The 20,648-nt window shown below is 27.9% G+C and overlaps 1 protein-coding gene across 1 annotated transcript in view; it reads right to left on the reverse strand.

Annotated features, from left to right (window-relative positions):
* Positions 1-13,125, reverse strand: part of LOC111040162 (protein draper-like) — a 31,734-nt gene extending 18,609 nt beyond the window's left edge. The window contains exon 1 of the mRNA XM_022323930.1: positions 12,853-13,125. The gene's annotated coding sequence lies outside the window, so the exon portion shown is untranslated. The remainder of the gene's footprint in view (positions 1-12,852) is intronic.
* Between the last annotated feature and the right edge of the window lie 7,523 nt (positions 13,126-20,648).

Here is a 20,648-nt window from a genome sequence, read left to right on the forward strand (position 1 = left end):
TTCTCAACTCTCCGACAAAAAACTGATTATTATCGTTTGCATATACATACAATCGAGAATGTTTAATAAACAGAGCATTATTTAATGGAATATTTCAAAATTGTTAATATTCTTACTTCACTTGCCTAAATAATTGGTTAGAAGTCTTCAAAATACATAGGATAGAATAGTTATCGGTTTTAATATTTTTCATACAGGTAAACCAATGGTGAGATTTTTGTAAAATCAAAAACTTTAAGGCCGAGGAAAAAATACCAAAAATACAAGCATTAACGATGGTAAGAATAACCGTGAAAAATGTAATAAACAAAACTTCAAGACAACGTCGTGATATAAAATAATTAATAACAGTGTGGCGTCACGGACGAATCACCGACGGACATAGAAATAGAACCCCGTAGAAATAAAAATTAATAATATTTAGGCGGTAAAATCATGTTTTTCTTTTTGGAAACGTAATAAATTATAATGTTCAAAAATGTACAAGATTCTACTTCTTCGTAAGGACGAATTTTTCACCAGTCGCGCATTTTTCAATGATAATCAATTTTTGTTCATCCCGGGGAATGTAAAAAAAAATTAAGGCTACCAAGTGCCAACCATTCAAAACTGTTCATATTGTTTTGCGTTATAATCTATATTCTTTGATATTTGGCTTTCAAAACAATATTATGGTGTGGGGTTTCTTCGAGGATCAATAAAGAACATTTAGGGCATGTTCCTAAGTGCTAAAATCAAGTGTCACGGACCGAAACAGCAGAATCTTCTGCTTTATTAAGATCGCAGCTATATTTCTCAATTAATTTGACCACTTATTTAAATTCAAATTGTACCACACGAATCAAGGTCTTGTGTTAAAAACGATATTCAACCAATTTTACCATTATAACAGTCTAGTGTTTACTCCATTAAATAGTTATGTATATAACGTAACCTAGATAGGTATTAGATTTTAGTATAGATACATTATTTACTTGGTAATTACAAAGACAATTCAACATAACCGTTTCATAAGTGAGTATTTTTCAAAGATCAATTAAAAAAGGTCCGTACAGAAATTAGACAAATGCATGCAAAAAAGTACAAAAATATAAAACCGATAAGTAATATACATATATATTATCAATTAAAAAAAAAATGGCGTCTTGGCAGGAAAAATTCTCATGGAATAATAAAAACACACATTGCTGCTTCCTCGCTATAATAATAATAAGCTCGGCCTATTCATAATTTAATGTTTATGGGCCTCTCCAGATTCGCCGCACTATAGCAAAAAGCAATACATACCGTGTCGCGCGAGCGTGCGGAACGAAAACGATATCGTTACCGCCTCGGTGTTTGCTTAGAGTTGGACGGGTACCTACGCCACAGTCGCACATTGGTTCAAAAATGAAAAAAAAAATGTTGGCCGAAAATCATTTTTGGCTTTCTTCAAAAATAACATGCGCTTATTGTAAAATCTTTCTTTTTTTTTTAACAAAACATATATTTTATTTGGTATTACGCGTAGAACGCAGACCGCATACAATATAATATTATCTTATACGCATAAAATATAATATTATTGAAGCGGACATATTTTTTTCACGTAGTCTGATCGAAAATCGAAAATGGTTGACAATCGGCTTAGCGCCGGAGTTGAGAAACGAGTGGGCACCGGTGTACCAGGATCCTATGCTGGCGGGTGTCGCTATAGGTGTGGTCGGCCTCGAAAACCGCCGACGCTCGGCGTTCTGTGAGAATTTAAACGTCCGGTCGTCAGCAGAAGCCCGGAGTGTGCATATTGTGCATATTCTCCTCGGCTTGATATTTTTTATTGAATACTGTACTTTAGTCAAGTCCCAGTTTGTCTACCCCCATCCCTTCCTCACCAACACATTATCATAACTACACACTAGAACCAAACGGAAAATTTTTATGTAGACTACATTATATGTAGTACCTACCTATACTAGCATATAATATATTCAAGAATTTAATGTCGACTAAGAATTTTCTTTTAGCACAAATCTTTGTCTTCGAAGCCTTTTGCCAAGCGTAATGATAAATATATGTATAAAGCGTAACGTGGAAGAACATACGAGAAACACAAGACTAAAGTAACTCTCGGATCCAACATGATTATATTATATACATACATATTATATTATTTATTTTTGGGACTAATAAACGCTAAAAATAATAATTTTAAAAAATAAATCACGATTTGATCAATGAATAACACAGCGCAGTCAAATGGACTGTTTTGACCATAATATGTAGTGTGGTGTATTAATATTTATTATCATGACAAATGTTAGAATTATATCGAAGATAATATCGATAAGGGGATAAGTTCAAGCCTCAAAGATGAACGTGAGCTAAGACTAAAAGGTAATTTACTGATTTATAAAATTATAAATAAGTAATACATCAGCAAAATTTAAGGTGAACAAGGAGGTCGAAGTTTAAGAATCATTTGTACATCGTTAATTTCCGAGTCAATTGGATTGTTTAAAACTATGGTTTTACGGCAAATATCATAACATTTGAGCATCAGTTTTTTCAATATTTTCATGCTGATTAAACCACAAAGCATTACCGTGCATCTATGCATGAAACTAAAAGATAAATTTACAAATGCGTTATTTTAATTAAAAGGGCATATTATCTTACTATTAATTTCAATGTTTCAAATGTTGTAGTCGCAAATATGTATTTTTTTTAAGCCTATTGATCGACATTCGACGTGTTCAAACTTCAATTATTTTGATAATAGCACGTTTTGTTGTATTTTATATTTGTATACGCCATTTTTTATTGTCGGTCGTAAACTATACAATGCACGGCAATAAGTATACTTTAATAAGAACATCCTCAAAAATTTAGTTTATTTCCCATGTTATGTGGGTAGAACTTGAAATGATAAATAATCAAACATTTTAAACCAACAATTGATTTAAAATTATGCGAACTGTACCTATTTAAGTATAATTTAAACAAAGTGGTGTAGTATTTCATTAATTTTTAATATCTAGCACTTAATATAATTATCATTTAAAAATGTATAAATTTACATTAGATGTAATATTTCATATCCGATAGTAGGATTCATTAAAAATAAAGTTTAAAATAGATACCTATACTATCCTATAGCTATATATTTCAACATCTTAATAAATAAACAATTATTACGTTTTAGATTATTATAGCTATATATTTTGAAAATAGATGTATTTAGTGACATTGATGTGTCACTGGTTTTGTTTCTCATACAGTATTTTTACCAATCTAAGCGATTTTTATACTTTGTAGATATTGTATTGTTCCCAGCGTTATATTAATATTGCTTTAAAATTTAAAAGAGAGATGTTATTGACGTTACGTTATGGATAACATATAGTTAATCCGTAAATAATCAAATTTATCGAACTACTTTCCAAATAGAGATTTGAAAAACACTAAACGTTTTTCTAAAGATATCCAATATGGTATATCATATAAAATACCAACAAAGTTACATTTATTTAAAATATTATCACAAAGAATATTTTTTTGATGACTTCAATAATTTTCTTTAGTCAAAAAGTAACAATCAATAATTTAATTGGAGAATAAAAAAATTAAAATTGTCATATAAATATGTAAGTTTAATATAAGATGATTCTTATAAAGGTAGATACTTGTTTTCTAGAAAAGTATTAACATTAATACATTAAAAACAATACGAAGTCATAATTAATTAAATAATTAGTATTACATAATTGATGAATATGTTTATAGTATGTGATTTTTATTAAACTGCTTATTATACATAAAATAATAAATAATTTATGTGATGGGCATCAATAAAAAAATATTTTAATATTTTTAAAATAAAAAACTAAAAAAAACTAAAAAAAATACCTAAACATAAAATATGTTTGCAAACCAAAGTAACACCATCTTTAAGTTCAGAGGATTATTCTCAATAATGAGGCAATTTAGTTCAGACAAGTTTCTTCACATATAATTATTTATTAGTTACACAATACATAATTATTTGTATATTCAACATCCCTCACAACCTGTACGAAGCAATTTGTCCATTTTCAAACTATCAAAATATAATTTTATGCCTAAAAAAAATTGAATTGTACAATAACATATTACAATATAATGTAAAAATGTAATACTCTTGTAAATCTAATAACCTTTGTAGTTGATGCTTCAGTAATAAATAATAATAATAATGATAAAAATAATTTGTATAATTGTTTAATTAATATACATGTACGAATTTGTTCCAAACTAATAAATAAAACAATGAATAGAAATGAAGATAGTTTATCAATCAGTTCAATAGTAAAAATATGAACATTGCAAGCCTAAAAACCGATCTTAGTGAAAGACAAGTAAATATACAACTACAAACACATTTTTTAACTATATTATATATAGCTAAAAATAAGTATATTAATTTTTAATACGTGTTCAAAACACTACTTTAACCTAATATAGATGTTCCAATGTACAATGTAACAAAATAACTACTAAGATAAAAGTTAGTTGGTGGAGTAGACAATAGCGACATTATATTATATTAATTGTTTATCATCCAACATGACCTTAAAAGTTAAAACATTAGTATACTTTTTAAAATACAATGTTTATTGTATCTCAATTCTAAAAAGAAACAGACAGTATCACAAAAAAAAACTCACAGTCCTATTATTTGTATAATTCAAAAGAATAAAATATTTAGAAATACAAGTAATATAAAAAATATATTTTCTTAGTAAAGAATGAATACCTATGTATTTAAAATGTCTTACTGATTTAAGAGGACCCGCGGGTATTGTCTCCGTCTTAGAAAATTTATCCAAAATAGCAAAAACTGTTTTCACTAGATAGAAACACCCAGACTGTACTGATAGTTAATACTCCAAAAAGACATATATAATATAGTTGAAAAAATTATCTGTGAAATAAAGTTTATACTTTTTTTTAATATCTCTTGTAGGTACACAAAAAGTTCTTATTTTTTCAAAATCTATTATTTTTGTGTTTTTCATAAGTACTTGAATAATTTAAACCTTTACTACCTTTACCTAAACCTTTTTTGTGGTTCCGATATCAAAAAATAAAAAATAAAAACGATATTTCATAGCCAAAGTTCTCTTTTTATGAGAGAATAATCTCGTTTCTTGGTTATAACATAACTGAAGCCTCCTCGGTTTTTTCCCAAGCAAAACAGTATTTTTGCTATATTTTACATTTGTAAGATGGAGACAACATATGCGGGTGTAGCGTCCTATGAATTGTTCAATGTGTTTATTTTAAATGTTGTAAACTATTGTAGAAAATATAGAAATTATTTAGCAAATTTTTTTAAAAATAGTTCAACTTTTAGAGTAGTTTCTATTTTAAGTAGAGTCTATGCTCCTACATAATATGACGCGATATTGTGGACATTTTGATTTTAAAGAGAATACTATTTTAACATATCCGATACCACTAATGTTTTTCATCCAATCCGCAAGGTATAGGTATTTAATTATTATTCTAATATATAATTATCAGTTTCTAAACTATTTCAACTTGAAATTTTCAATGTAAATGAATTGTACTTGTTGTTTACGCCCTTATATTATTTAAATATATTTATAAATTACAGGTGTATATAATTGTTTAAGGTTCGAATGTATTATAAAAAACTTCATTTTTCTAATCGCTATTGGTAAAAAAACAGTCATGGCATATTTTCTATGGTTAAAGACAATTTAAATCACTTTTCACACTCTGTACAAAAGTGTTTATAGAAACATTTTAATGTTTTTTTATCATCTAAACCAGGGGTCGGGAACCTTTTCGTATGAGCCATTTTTTCTAAAAATTACAAAACCATGATGTCCAGGGAGCCGCACAGGTTTGAACAACCTTTTTTTAGTTGTAGTTATTAGTTATAGAATATATTATAGAATATTAGAATAAAAATAGTATTATTATTTCATTGAAAAATTGGTAGGCATTAAAAACATAATAATACGTCTTAAATTTATAAAATATAGAAAAACTTTATTTCGTTAATTCATTATTATCATAATAATAATTATTATTATTCTCTATACAAATATAATATTATTTAATTAAATACAATAACACAAAAAAACGTATCTACTTAATAATAGTGAGATTTTTTACCTGAAAATCGTTACTAAGAAATTCCGAAATATTATCACTATAATAACGCAGGTATAAATTATAATTTATATTTTACGGATCTCGATATATTGATGAATTTTCCAAAGAGCCGCAGGTTTCCGACCCCTGATCTAAGTTAATATCCGGTTTCTAGCAGATATCGAAATTTTAATATAAATTACAATGTAAGCAATCAATTTGAAATAAATACATTTAAATTAATTATATATTATTACAATCCTATGGTTTGGTACAATTCTAGAAAAGCGATACCTATCCGGAATCTAGAAACGAAATAGATCAAATATTAAACTAAGTAAATTTATTTAATTTTCGAAACTATAAATCATAATTTATCAGTTATAAGTTATAACTAATAATTAGTAATACATGACCTATGTCCTATAACATAACTATAGTGGTATTTAGATATTAAACGGTTCTGTTATAGGTTCTGTTAAATTAATTAAATATCATTTATACCATAAACCTTAGGTAATCAAACGTCTAGTTTACTGAAATTAATCAAATAGATGATTATAAAAACTGTTTACAATAACAATAAATTGGTAGAAAAGATCATTACTTAGTATTTACTATTTAGTATTTAAAATTAGCACTAATTATACCTAAATATATTCAAATTATTTAAACACATCCTTGTTAAAAGTAGGCTCTTATCCCGTTATGATTTTTATATTTGTTTTTTTTTTTGTTGTTTAAATTTTTGTTCTGTTGTAATGAATGATTTTTGTGAATATTTACAATATTCCTAATTTGAGACAAAAGCTTTGTATTATAAATGTGGCCTAGTTTTTTTCAGTAACTTTAAAGTTCTAAATTAAACATAGTAGATACCTACTTACAACGTTTATATGCAATCGTTTGCACGCATTTGGTTGATTCAGGAGTACCTACATTTAAACGTATTTATAATTTGCATTATAAGTGAATGCATATTAAGTACTTAATTATTCCATCGATGAAATCGAAAGAATTCCAACTTCGGGATTAAAATAATTCATATAATCAGCTGAATACGAAATAATATTTTCGGTGAGAAAAATAGTTTATCTTGGATGATAACAGTTTTAATCATTTACGATGAAATATTATGGAAAAAATACAAAACAAAATAATAAAGATAAAAAAACATTGAACAATTTTTGAATTTAAATTAATATTTTAAACATAATATTTAAGATACATGTAAACCAACATTTTAATGCGTATTAGCCAATGACGATTTCATTTACATGTAGGTAGTAATAAAGATAGTGGTCATAATAAATTATGTAAAAACTCGTGTAAAAACCTTATCATCGAATAATAGATAAAGATAAAGATTAAGTAATGACCTAATTATTGTTTATAAAATTATAAATTATAATAAGCAGCACATACCTTTACTACAATAATTATAATACACTATGGTAATAGGACGTTAAGCAGTCCCCTACATCAAATTTTAGACCACTGGTCGTACTAAATGTTATGCCATAAAATACAACCCATTAAAAGGATACTGAAGTCCCGCACACTTTTATTCTACGTAATCACTAAACAACGGTTAAACCTCAGCTTCAAATAAAAAAATTACTTAATATACTATAAAATATTATTTAATTTAAAATAAATATAAATATAATATACAATAAATAATCAAAATTTGAAAAATATACAAATTCGTTTCGAGGGGCTTCTGTACATTGGGTCCAATCACCCTCCTTCTCGTGGGTTCCTTGGACTAGGTACAACTATGTGCTATAAAATAAATAGCTATACCTACTTACTATTAACATATATTTAATTCATATCTTTATGGAGTTGAATAGAAAATAATCACAATAAATTGTCTTAAATTATTAGATAAATGTTATGAAAACGGATGTATCAATCTGTATCAAATAATAGAGAACTTTATAGAAATGTTAGCAATTAAACCAATTTTATGTGGGTATATTATTTATTATATTTGCCATTCATATCAAAATATTTAAATATAATATTATATAGTATAAGTTATGTATAAAATCAAAACACTAGTTATCAACTAGTAAAATTGCTTATTTTAAATTAACAAAAAATATAAAGTTACAGTATTTTTAACTTTGTATGCTACGGATAATATTAAAATACAAATTATATGTTTGTACTAACAATTTTAACCTATATCCATTTCAAATCACGTGCACTATAGATAACAAAAAAGTAACAATGTCAACTTTGTCGTGTATTATTGTTACTACTTACTAATACAAAATATATTTTAATATATTAATAAATACATGTAAGTACATTGTATTTTGCACTATAATAAATAAAATAGTTTAAGTAAGTTATACAAAGTTACATGTGCCCCTTGATTGTATAATTGTACTTATTATCAATATTAGGTAATTGAACTTATTCAAAGTCAAATTTTCTTATCATATTTTTTTTAGAAACACTTATCAACGTTAATTTATGAAAGGCCAACCAAAGACAACCTAACATTGGTTAGGAATGAAAGACTGTCCACAAATAAATATGACAAATGACGATAAACCACAATATATCTAGAAATCATCAAAGACACAATAGTTTATTATGGGCAGAACGTAGGAACGTATATATAAAAATAAAAACAGCTATAGATTACACCATTTACTAAATTTCTAAATTAACCTTAAAAAACTAATTTACAAAACAATCATAAGGTCAGTTTGGACACAAGAAATACGAATATTGGGTAAAATATTAACACCAAAACTTTGCACAATATAAGGATTCAATCGATCTATCTACGTATTGCTGTCTGATAACAGCAACCCTAGCAGGTATGTTACAAAGCCTTACATAAAAACTTAAAAATTTAAAAAAAAGAATGAAGCTCATTAACAACTTAATTACTGATGATTCCATGCCCAATCAACTGATAACAGAAATACTTACACAAATCTCAGCAATATTCCAAAACCTAATTCTAGTAACACAAATTCTATAAAGGTACTCAAAAGAAACTGGCCTGGACAGTACATGTACATTTTTTCTAAATTGTAATCAATGTCACACATGCAGTATCTATTACTACAATAGTATACAGTAGACCTCTAGACTAATGACACTAAACAACTACCTATACCTACAAGAGAAGTAGTAATAAGTGTGTAATAATTGTTTGATGATCGATTTATTAATATAATCATATCCAACCTTCAAACCCATCAAAGGAATAAATTATTTAGAGTTAGAACATTTTGCCTTTTGGATAGGATACTTTTAGATGGTAAACTCTAAATTTTGAGTCAGGAAGTTTAAAACCCATGATTATATAATATTATATATTATATTTAGAACGTAGCTCGTTTTTAGCCCAAGTTCATATATATATATATATATTTATGTGTGATATGTTTTTACAGGAACACTGACGTGAGTGTATAACAGACGTACATCTCAATTCCATATATTATTATTAACCATTTACAACTGATGAAAGTCACATATTATAACTAAGGTTCAAATGGAAAATTATATCTTCAATCACCTGCGAGGTACAAATATAATCTTTATTTGGGCAATAATCACAGTCTTCTAAGGACAAATTAAAATTAGATAACAATAACTAACAATTTATAAGGTACCATCAATATAGAGTTCTTCACCTGGTAAAATGTAACTTTATAATTTTTGTACCATATTTTTATTGTTTATCTTATTGTGTACACATTGTTAAATTGTTTTAATTAATAATAATAAACAAAAACTTATAAAAACAAACGGATGTATTGAATTTGATAGATAAAATGTATTTGTAATGCTACATATAGGTATATTAAATCACTATGTTAGTTAATCATGGGCTTAACACTTTAAATACTCAGTTTAACTTTAAGATTTGAGGGATGTGGGGAAGGCGGAATCTGATAAAAATAACATATACCAATATGCACAAATTAGCTACCTACATAACCTATCAAAACTTTGAAAAATGTCTGTAACACAATCTATACTGCTGTCGTTAAGGAAAACTATGCACACTTGAAAATGAAATGATTAAAGAAATTATTAATGAACAGTTATATAATACGATTGTACAACGATAACCTATGCAATTTTACAACTTTGCATAGATTCTGTGATAGATATTCCCAGTTACCATCAGGACGAAGTTTATCGGTTGCCGACAAAACCCTTCTTATCAAAATAACTTGGTATTAGTTCTAGCCACAAGATATAACTACTTAAATCGTGATTCTAGCTCATAGAGTTATTGAAATCTTACTCTATGCTCTAGCTGTTCTTTATATAATATAATACCAATTATCAATCATCGATCATTATAATATTAAACAGTTGAACCAGCTATTTTATAACTAAAATGATATGTTAATGAAAGTCATTATTATTAATTATGTTAATAAATCATATTCTAATGCAATTTACCGATAGAGGCACCTAATTAATATTTATAAATATCTCAAGATATTTCATTAAAATTTAAAAAAAATTAAATAATTCCTTAATTTAATAAAATGTTTGATGTAGGTACGTATAGGTATAATACAGTACCTATTTTTATTGCTGTGAGTAATTATGATTTTTAGATTGTGAGCAGAGAGACGGAAATTATTGTTCATAATATAATATGTTTTAAACATAGTATGTTTTTCAATATAATTGTAATGTACTATTAAAATTCTTAGTACATTTCTCTTTTGAAAAAGGTATTGACATCAAAATGTTACGATTTATGATATATATTTTTTTTTTTATTAAAAATGTACAATCTGTATTTCAAAAATACAATAAGTAAATGTGATAATATGTAAAACAAACAATATAATATAATGACAGAATGACAGAATAAGGGAGGCCATCCAATGATAGAACCCTTCAAATTATATTTTTAAAAGATAATATTAATCATAAGGATATGCACAACAATGACACAGTGGCTTTTTGAATCCATTATCAAATTTTTCTTACCTGCATTGTAAAAATCTAGGTGATATTACATAATAATTGCAATTTTTCTCTTAATCTCACGAATAAATACGTATAATTAGGTACTTTACATCCATTAAAATATTTACATTTTTAATATATTACAAACTTCCCAACCTATATTTTATTCAGCTTCTTCATTTCTTTACTTAATTTTTTGTTATATTCAGTATTATCACAAGTATTATTTTCGAATATTTGTCATTAGATAAACTTTGATGGAATAAATACTTATCAATACAAAGTAAGCAAAATAAAAGTGTTTATTTATCATAAATTACCTGATAACATATATTATTTGAAAATTGAAAATTCAGATTAATTTTATATCAGGTAATGTCTTAAACATGATAAAATTGTATAATGAAAACAAATTTGTAGTGCAAATATTAATCGGTATAAATAATTACACAATATGAAGGTTTATACACGTGAATGTATTTAGGTATGATTATTATATTGTAAATTATTTCTACTATCTACCAATCTGGCAGGATATTTATTTCCTACCCGTAACGAATACACATCATGTCTATACCATTTAAATAATCCGGAAAATACATCCTAATAATATTATGATAGAACATTTGAGGTCACACAATACTATTACAAACAGTATTATGTAGGGTAATATTTATAGACAACATTTGAATATATATATATATATTACGATTTATACGATTTATTAAGACAATGCAGAAGACTGGCGTCAAACTGAAAGTACAACCTTTGATCAAATATTTAAATAGTAATTGTGTGGATCATTGATTCTTTCAATCTCGCACAAATACAGTATAAACTTAAACAAGAAAGAAAATACAAAACATTGATCAAATTAATACGTAGGTACCTAATTGATTTTATAAAAGAATTAACGAGCAGACGCGTAATGGATTTCGAACCGAAAATTTGGCGACGGTCGAGTGACGTTCATTCAAATCTCTTGCCGTGTTAGTAACTCAGTAGGACGATTATATGGCCCGCAGCGCAACTCTGCAACAAAACGACGTCATTGCAGTCGTTCAGTCGCCGTACCAATAATATTATAATTAGGTAAGTAGGTACTAACAATCTTCTGTAGTTTTATTACGATTTAAATCTAAAAAACTGTATTTTTTAACGATGAAAGATAAAAACAATAGTGTGCACGTGTACAGACAAAGAAATGTCGACTCAGCTTGGAGCAGGTGTAGCTGCAGTAGACATAACATAATAATCATTTCCTTCCAACTACCTATGTCTGATGTCATAGTGTAGGTATCACAAAGACGTTTGGGTAAACCCGTTCACTTAATATTAATTAGTTTTTCGTCGTCTTTAGTGCGTTTCGAACAATACATTTAAAAAAAAAACCGAACTTACGATAACCTACGTATTTACATCCCAAAACACCGGTAAATCATCTACACCGGCGGATATTGGGGAGGTTTTTAATCACCTATAAAAAAAGATTTTAAAATTCACCCACAGTACGTATGTATAACAAAAAAATATAATAGACGTGTATGTTTATCCTTTTCGAAAAACCCGCGAATGTTATCAAATATCTGCCCTTCTAATTTGGCTGATATTATACTAAAGCTGAGGTAAACGAATTCGATTTTAGCAGGGTAATTGATAACCGATTTATTACATCTTAGGTAATTTGTGTTGATCAAATGTAATGGTAATAAATACAAAAACCCGAAATCGATAACTTACCGTCGTCGAACGCGTTTAAACTTTCAAAGCTTTGGAAGGGCGAAGCGAACACGGAACACCGGAAGACGATTACACGAAAACAATAACAAAACCGATACAGGAACGATAAAAAATAGTAAAAACAAACAAATGGAAACAGAACTAACGAACGACAGCAACGGCCAGCACACGGCGACGTCACGAGACACACTGCTCAGTACCCGTCGGCATAGTAAATATAGTATTATGTTACATTGAATTTGAAGAAAACAATCAGGAATCTCGCTCTCCCCTCTGGTCACGCGAACGAGTGAACGACGGTCGTCGAACGACAAACATCGGCGGCGGCAGTGACGGGACGGCCGCGGGGTGGCGGTACCGCGCTCAGTGCGGCCCGGTTCGTTAGGCGGTTACTCGATGTGGTCACACTAGTCGTGTTCACGCACCGCCGCCGCTGCCGCCGCCGCCGACTGTCTACATTTTCTGCCTTGTGAAGATCATGATTTAATAATGATGTAGGTAGTTTAACAACACGACTACGTCATACTCCCATTTCCTATACCAGTATGGTGGTATCGTGGTAGCCGTGTACGAGGGTACTTCACATAATGTCATACGATTATGACAGCCGACAGTGTTATGGGTGGTAGTAACGTAGCTCTAGTTAATCGTTAGTCGTAACCACTGGCGCAAATAGCGATGGGGGAGGGGGCTAAGCTGTCCCTAAGACCCCCTCAAAAAATAAATTTTTTTATACCCCCTCTTCAATTATACAGTTATTCGAATTCTCATCTTTGAAAATGTTAAATAAGTATAAGTATTTTAAGACCATATTTTCAAATTCTTGACATTTTTTGTACTACACTAAGAGTGTCCCTTATTGGCGAGAAACAAACTTCTATTTTTTGAAAAACAAGACACCCTTTTTCAACTGTTAAATACACACTGGATAATTTTCTGAACATTTTGAAGTATCTGAATAAAAATTCGAAGAAATCATTTTTGAGTTTATTAACTTTGTATTTTAACGATAAAAGGTTCAAGGTAGATAATGGGCTTGTAAGGCATGGGGGTTAGGGTGATTTGAACTTTTTAGTCGTTAATAAATATCTATGAATATTAATAATTATTAATTTATGAAAATGGCCCAAGTATAATAAACACTAAATCCAATTTTAAGTATATTTTATACTTTTGTAAAACCATTTTTAAAGACGATTACTATCCATTATACAAACATTTTAACAACTTAGAAACTACTGACTCGAATTTTGAATTAGGTACATCTAAATGGCTCAAAAAAATGTCCTACTAAATTATTCACAGTAAAAAGGGGGGCTGGGGGGGGGGAGTTTCTAATTCGTTTTGAAAAGTATAAGTTTTGCATCGTCGCAGGACACTATTATTAGAAGTAGGTACAGAAAAATTCAAGAATTTGAAAATATAGTCTTTTGTGTATTTAAAAATAAAATTCCAAAAATCAGAACTAGAATAAATGGATTATTAAAGGGAAAATGGGAGTGAGCATGCTTGGTGAGTCACCCCGTGTACAAAATTAGATTTTATTCAAAATTACTGATACAAATGATAAAATACAAACACTTATAAAATAATAAGGTTATGATAAAAAAAATTTTTAGGGGCTTTAGCACCAGTCAATATTTTTCCTATTTGCATCATTCGTCGTTCTACTTTTGAAGTGCCTTTATAGTCATATTTGATTATTTTTTATTCAGCAAAAAAGCTTTTTTTCTATTTGTATTACAGTTTGTGTATCTATACCTCCCAAACTTTAATGTTACACAAATAGAAATATTGTAATAATATACTAATATTTTATGCAGAGCAGGAAATATACATTTGTTTTGTTTACAGTATGTATGTCGCACTTTATGAAATACAAAATGTTGAGCATGCATTACCAAATTAAAAAATATGTGGCAATTGTTTTATAAAAATGTCAAGTGCGTTATTATAATTATTTTTATTTTATTCATGCAATTTAATTGCACTGTTGTTAAAAAATCAAAAATAAAAGCTCATCATAATGCTAACAATTTTTCATTCAAACAGCAGTAAATCGCTGATGGTTATCACTTATCATTTTATCAATGTAAAACAATTAATGAACAGTAAAAAATCGTCTGTTACATCTCTAAAGAATCAGTGTTGACATTACACACTATTAAACTATAATAATTATAGTAAATTATAGTAATTATGAATTATTCATAATGTGAACGTCGTATGGAACATATATGTAATAGTATTATAGCACTATGCCACTATACCATTGCGTACCAGGTATACCTATAATATAGTCTCCAGATAGTATGTATATACATATAGTCGATACCGTATACAATATACATAGTACAGTAGTATATATTATATTAATACCCTGAAATAAGTACTCAACAGTAAAAGATAATTGTTCGTAATAATCATATTGTCTTCAAACATGTTCCGAAAAAATGATAATAAGTTAAATAATTAAATTATATACTAAAGCGAAAATGATTCATTTTGACTACAATTATTATATTGTGTGGTGGGCGGTGGATGGTGGTACCCACACTGACAATTTTCTTTACACGTTTTATATTTTTTATAAGTCTTAATTATAAAATTGGGTAAGTAATTTAGGTATTTGTTTGTTATAACGCCGCATAAAATGTATTACCCCTTCACCGGGTAACTATATTATGGTTTATGGACATGGACATTGGACATACATTCCGACGTCCGTTGTAACTTGTAAGTAGGTACAATGATATTTTTATAAATTGTTTTAAGACAGAATACATTTAAATACAAATTGCTTACAATTATCAGGTAATATAGAAACATATAGCTAATAATTAATATTTCATAACTACGCTTAAAATAATAAAGCAGTTTTCTAAAGATGATGATTCTTAAATTGTATTTGTTTGAACGATATATTTTTGATATAACAATAATATAAAATAATATTATGTTTATGTAAGGTTTCTTAGGCGCGGCTGCAGGTCGTCGAGACACGTCGACGCTACGACCTATTTCAGAGTGGTTTTCAAGATGTGACACATGTCGCATCCCCTCGACCTTTTTTCGATCAGCGTTTGTGAACCGGACCAGCGTTTTTGGTTGATGTTTAAGCCTGTCCAAGTTCACACTTTTTTCACCATTTACTAGTTATTATCTGCTTTAAGCATTTTTGTTTTTCTAAAGTGTGGTGCCCGGAGGGGCTTATGTGACTTGCATAATAAAAAATTTACTACAATAACGATTAACAATAAAGCTTTTCTTTAAAAAGGCTGAAGTGAAGTGACTACTTATATTATGATAATAAAATGATTAATATGGTATCACTAATTTGTAAAATTAAATATTGTAATAACAAATATACATATTTTTGTATTAGACTTTGCAAAAATAAAAGCTGCAGAAGTCTTACAAAGTTACAACCAATTCATAAACATTTTTATTTTTTGACCCACATGTTTGTAATACCCTTAAAGTCACCGTATCACAAGTATTCTTTACTATTATGACCTAAGGACTAAAAGGTATAGTTTTCAAGTAATGTACAGCTTGCCTATTAAAAGTACGAAAAATATAATTTATCTTACCCTCTGCATATGTGAAGGTATTTCATAATTTGATTTTAAGCTTGTATGCCTAAGGGCTATGATATATCTTACTGCAGTTGAGAATACAATAGTTAATCATTAACAACCATTAACCCATAGCTGCAGCTTTAGACTGTTGAAGTCTAGTGCCTCTAGAGCGGACCTGTTTTCGCTCAAAATAGACCTTCTGGTTTTATTCCTAAATTACCTTTTTTTTTACCTCAACTCAAAAAACAGTGATTTCTTTTTAGCCCAAAATGTTTTTTCATTTACTACGAATAATTTTTTTTTTCGACGATAACAAAATCACTTTTTTGTGTTTAGGTAAAAAAGGTTATTTGGGGGAAAACATGTGCAGCCATCATCCCAATATCCAAAACGTGTTCTGAGTTGTTCGTGGCCAAATCATAGTATTTCATGAAATAATAATATATTCCGCCTGTACCTCTGGTCACTGCAGCGTAGCAAGCCACCATCATAGAATCACTGGCCTACTGTACAGGCGTACAGTCTGGTGTAGTCGTATGGGAACCGCGTGTGAATATATTTTATATAACAGACTTGTACACGACACTTATATGCAAAAAACCAAAAAGTAATAAAATTGTAGGTATTTGCAACTAGCTGAAATTACCATACGTGTGATTTTTGTCTGAGAAGATTCTAATGTAATAATAATTTGTTATATTATAGACGCTGAGACACGTCCAAAACTAGGTCAAAGATTTGAAAAGCCCTGCTTATATACAAGTGAGATCAACGCCGAGCATACGGTAAGTGGGTTACGCCACCGCTATCACCGCCAACCGGCAAGTCTAGCACGAATTTGTGCGAATATTGTAGTTTTTACAGTTAGGTACACTTTAAACGAATGTCACGAATGGGTGAATCGAGTAAATGGCGGTTATATCACGAATTTGTAGGTATATAACAGTATAACACGGAAAATGTGATCCGATATTTATTGTTGTGACGTCAATTGACAATCTCTATACTATTATATAGATTAGAATTAATTACAAGGTACCTACTTTTTTTATAGAGATTACCTCCTTGTTCTGTTGTACCAAATGGCAAATACCACTATGACGTATAAACGATAATAATATTAGTTCCCTCAAATGTTTACTTTGACATTCTAGAGTTGACATTTTCTGATTATGAGTATACATACTATTATAATAATCTTATTAATTTAATTATTTTGGACAGTGAATGATAAGCATTTTCACATAGATATGAATATTTGAAGTTCATTATTCATATTTCATACATTCATATAGACGCAATATAATGAAGGTTATTATACTTAATATAATAATATCTACTGTGGTTCAATTTTAATTTTCTTCTCATCAAATTCTGTGTTAGTTTATTACCTATTTAGTATTTACAGACCAGATTTATAGAAAAATGGTACTAAACATTAAACGTATCATAAATATAAGTCCTAAAATATTTACAGTTACAGATGTAAAACATTTAAAAAACAATTACACATAGTTAAGTCACTATAGGCTATATATAACCATGATTACAACATCACCAATAAATAATTCAAGAGACGTGGGCTTCCGCCCAATGCCCCTCTTAGCTACGCCACTGTTCAAAAGCCAAATTCGTGTAAAAACGGCAATATACTTAATGAGTTATCGTCATCCGACCATAAAATACCATTTATTACATAATTATTAAACATAGAAAAAATGCCAACAAAACTCCCGAAACCCCGCATCAGATATACGGCCGAGACGCTCATTAGAGTCTTATAAAATATAGTTAGAGTTTACACTTTTTAATAATTTTTACTTAAGTTTGTTATAAAAACTATTAAAGGTTTATTATAATAAGGATTATTATAAAATAACTATTATTTTCCTAAAAATCACAATAAACTACTATCAAACACAGTATTTACTTCGGTAAGGAACAGAGATTATAGGTACCTATAAATTTAAGAGTAATATTTTGTACGTAATTATATTGCTATAATAAAATCATCAAGAGTTTTATATTATATAGCATTAATACATTTATTATTTATTTTCTAAATTATCTGTGACTCACAAGCTTGTGAATTATTGTGACCTACCTATACCTACGGCCTGCGGTAATACCCAAAATAAATTGTACATAATATACTTCATATTTTATGCTATAATATAATAATATAATATTTTATTTAGGGATGAATCTTTTTAAATTTTGGATTGATTATAGAGCAATTATTATACATTTATTTATACCTTTTAAATTATTATTATACATTTATATTTGTTTAACAACTATGGTTACTATAATATAACATAATAGGTACATATTATATAGTCAACTTGTAATTATTACATATCAATAGGTTATTAAATATTAATTATTGATATGGTCAATTTCGGTACTAAATTATAAATACAATAAGTGTGTCTAGTTTACATGCAACTACAATTTTCAAAGGTTGAACGTAACATCAAAAAAATTATTGTAATAAGAAATGTAGGTTAAATGTAATTATAAGTTAACGCTCAAAAGCCAACTCGTTCCAATAAATGATGCTATTCATAAGTAGTTAATATAATTTAATATTATGACAATATTTTGACTATAAAAACAATTAATGTAATATTTTATTGAAATTGTTTCAAGGATTTCTTACATTAAGAAAATTGATTATTTTATTCTTACACTAAAAGCACATGACAATTGATAGTAGAAGGTCAGCAAAATATTGACCAACAACATAGCATGTAATTGCCAGACATCATGACTACCTCCTACCAACGTATAGTGAGCGGCATGCTTATATAGGCTATAGGAACTACTGTACATAAATTGTTGAAAAAAAATTGATTGTTGTAAGAGAAACGTACTACTTTTATATAAAATATTTTATTAATATCTTACTTTATTGTACACATACATAGTACAAAAATACAAATTAAATATTCAAATTTGTGCACAATACGATTATTTCTCTTTGTGTTTTTATTAGTGCTCAATTGTAATGACATGTTTAAACACATTAAAAAAGTACTAAAATGAATGTTTTATTACGTTTTGTAATATGTAAAGATAGTATCAACTAAAAGTATGAGAAATTTATATTAAAGGGATATTAAATTCAGACAATTATTATCACTTACTTGTCGAAGACATGTTTCTTAAAAGGTATACTCCATCTCGATTTTCATTGAATTTCATTTTTAAGTTTTATTTAATTTAATTTTAATTTTACTGTACTACATTACTTTTGAAATAAAATCATATAACCGAATAAAAAGTAAAATTGTATAATTAACATAATATGAATAAAAACAATCGACACAAAACTTTTTTCTATAGTAATCAAAATATATGTACCTACCTATATTTACAAACGCCCATGGATTTAAACACTGTTGTACATGTATAATACCTACATGTTTAATTACTTTTATTATTATACTTTATTAATTATATGCTATTTTATGTATCTATTAATCTTACTCTGTTAAAATGTTATATTATTGTATTGTATTGTATTGTATTGTATTTTTGTTTCTTTTTTATTTCTGTTTAAATGATTTTGTCATTATGTTCCGATTTAAAACTGTTATTGGGCTTTGTCTGTTAAAATAAATAAATACATTTTGATTGAAGTATATTTATTTAATACCTAGTTAAATTAATAAATTTCGTTTACATAATATAACATAATAAAAATGCAATTTATTAAAATAATATACAAACTATAAAATATATTAATATTTTATAGTTTGTGTAGTGTGTACACATATTATAACATAGGTAAGTAGGTAGGTACCTATATAGCCACCTAGTCACCTAGGTATTAAATAGTGTAAGTAGTTTAGTAATTTTGATATGTCAAAAAATAACTAACTTAATATAAATATATATACAGACATCACAAATCTAATTATAAACATATAAATTACAAATCACTAAAAAATAAAATTGTTGACAAGAATATGCGTGTGTAAAAATAAATCATATAAATTTTATTATTTTTTCTCTTTAAAAATTATTTTGGATTTAAAGGTATGCAAGAGCATATTATGACTATTTTAAATAAGTATAAAAGAATCATTATTGAAAAACATTTCAATTCAACATCAACATTCAGTGCAAATAATCACTGTTGGTTTTGTATTTCTTAACTGCCGATAAGGAGTTTTTCCCTCGATCTCAGTGAAGCCCTTTAATTATAAG

This window comes from Myzus persicae, unplaced genomic scaffold (assembly GCF_001856785.1).
Source record: "Myzus persicae strain clone G006 unplaced genomic scaffold, MPER_G0061.0, whole genome shotgun sequence".
NCBI classification, from domain to species: Eukaryota; Metazoa; Arthropoda; class Insecta; order Hemiptera; family Aphididae; genus Myzus; species Myzus persicae.